This window comes from Octodon degus, unplaced genomic scaffold, assembly GCF_000260255.1.
Source record: "Octodon degus isolate 3935 unplaced genomic scaffold, OctDeg1.0 scaffold00343, whole genome shotgun sequence".
NCBI lineage: Eukaryota > Metazoa > Chordata > Mammalia > Rodentia > Octodontidae > Octodon > Octodon degus.
The window spans coordinates 208,601-210,991 of NW_004524919.1; the positions used below are offsets into that span (position 1 = coordinate 208,601).

General features: G+C 45.0%; 1 pseudogene; it reads left to right on the plus strand.

Annotated features, from left to right (window-relative positions):
- Positions 1–221: 221 nt before the first annotated feature.
- The window catches only part of LOC101561125, a 46,981-nt pseudogene continuing 44,811 nt past the window's right edge, over positions 222–2,391 (plus strand).

Sequence of the window (2,391 nt, forward strand, 5' to 3'; positions counted from 1 at the left end):
TCCTTTTGGTGATTCAGACATGTCCTTCTTGTCCCTGCATTTCTTGGGGAGCAGGTTCTTCTGGATCTCATTGCCCAGTAGATGTCTAAGAATCTGAGTCAGGCCACTGTGTCAAGCATAGCCTAGAAATAGTGGGTGGAGGCAGAGACCATATAAGCAAGCAGGTCCTCTCCACATGTTTCAGGCCAATTCTTCAGGAGGCAGCCCTTTGGGGTCAGACCATGGCTGCCCTGTTCCTCTTACTGCTGGGCCTGTCCATCTTCAATATAGGACTTTTTGTCTGGGTCATCTTTAAGCATCTCCTCACCACAGAGATCACCCCTGCCTTGCAACATCCTGTGAAATTGAGATTTCTTCATTGTGTGTACCTATACGTGATCACTCTGGTGAGTTTATTCTCAGATTTCATTGTGAATTAAGGGTCCTTTCCTTCTCTTCTCTTTCCTTTCCTTCCTTTCCCTTTTCCTTCCCTTCCCTTTCCTTTTTGTCACTCTGCAGAACAAGAGTTTGCTACACCCTTTTGTATCTACTATTTTCTTTTTTCCTCTCTCACTTTTCTTCATTATTCCTTCCTTCCCCCCTTGCATCTCTTCTTCTTGCTCTGTATCATTAATTCTGCCATCTCCCTTTATTTTCTTCTCTCCTTTTTAACCTTTGTCTTTATTTCTCTCCCACTTTCTGTTATATTTGTACCTTTCTTCACTCTTTTTCCCTTGCTGTCTATACTTTCTTACCCTTCTTTCCCGTTTTTCTACCTTAATTACCTTCTTAACACTTTTTTCCTTTCCTTCATACCTGTCTTCCTTCCTTGTTTTTCCTCCCATATTTCCTTCAAACCTTCCCCCTCTCCATTTTTCTTCCACTCATGCTTCCTTCCTCATTTCTTTTCCTTCTTTCCTTTTCCTCCCTCCCTCCCTCTTTCCTTGATTTCTTGCTTCTTTTTCCTTCCTTCCTTCTTTCCTTTCTTCCTTCCTTCTTGCCTGCCTGCCTGCCTGCTTGCCTGCCTACCTGCCTACCTGCCTTCCTGTCTTCCTGCCTTCCTGCTTTCCTGCCTTCCTGCCTTTCTGCCTTCCTGCCTTCCTCCTTTTCCTCCTTCCTTTTACTCTTGCTCCCTCTTACCTGCCCTTCTTCATCACTTCTGGTTCTGGTTACCCTCCTAAATCTTCTTGCTCTCTTCCTTCAGAATCAAACATTTACCAAGTGCCAATCAGCAAGCTCTTTCCTGAAGATTGAGTAATAGTTTCAGAGCTCTTTCTTAGACACAAAGCAGTTGCTGGGTACTGATACCATCTTCGCCGCAGTATTCTTTTCCCACTATGCAATAATATCCCAGGTTTTGTCCTGCATTGGGAGCCAGTAAAGCTGGAAATTGGTTGCATATGTGAGAGAAGGACTAGGATTCAGTGCTTAAAGCAGTGAAGCTACCTCAATCTTGAAAAAAGCATCCTGCCTGGTTAATGTCAGCTATTAGTCACTAGGTCACCTTGTGTCACATTATACTAACTTTGCAAAGATATAAATAAATGCCTCTATTGTTGTGCTAGGGGTTATTTTGCCAACTAGGCAGAGAGGCTACTACCTGGCCCAGCTCCCGTTTTCTTGTCTAGCTTTTCCTTATTCCTGTCACAGTTTTTCCCTAGGGTAGGACAAATCACACAGAGACAACAATGGATCCCTACAGTCCTGCATAGATATAAGTATCTTCAGGACTAAGATTATTACATTCAGCTTTAAACTGGGCTCCATCCCAGGGAACTACCCACTCGGGCCCCTCTTCTGTCGGTCTCTTGGACAGGAGCTTTCTTTCTCTCAATAAATATATTCTGCTCACAAAAAATAAACAACAAAAATCTGGGCTCGAAGCACAGGTACATGTACCTCAAAGGTATCATTTGTTAATGAAATTATAAATTCATTCAGTTCAGCATTTCAAGATGGGCCATCAGATGGTTGATGAGTTTGGCTTTTTGGAGGAGATGGTAGCACCACACCAATAGCTCATCTGTCCAGGACTGGTGTGGATTTTGTAAAAAAAAAAAAAAAAAATCCCCCACAGGGGCAGGCACTTTGAGCAAATCCCAATGTTCCAAACCTGGGAATTAGAAGTGGCTAAATAGGAGTGAGACGGCCCGGGGGCCGTGGGAACCTGAATAGACCCAGAGCGCAGGCCCAGCGAGTGAGAAGACCTGGGAACCTCCGGATCCTGAATAGACCAGGAGCACAAGTACTGCAAGTGAGTGAGACGACCGAGGCCGCGGGATCCTGAATAGACCCAGAGTGCAGGCCCAGCACGGAACCCTTCAGCAGAACTCCCTGCAAAGAGGCTAGAGGCAAGACCCACCCAGCTGATTTAGGAGCAGAACATCTTGCCAGAGAGACACAAAGGGTTCA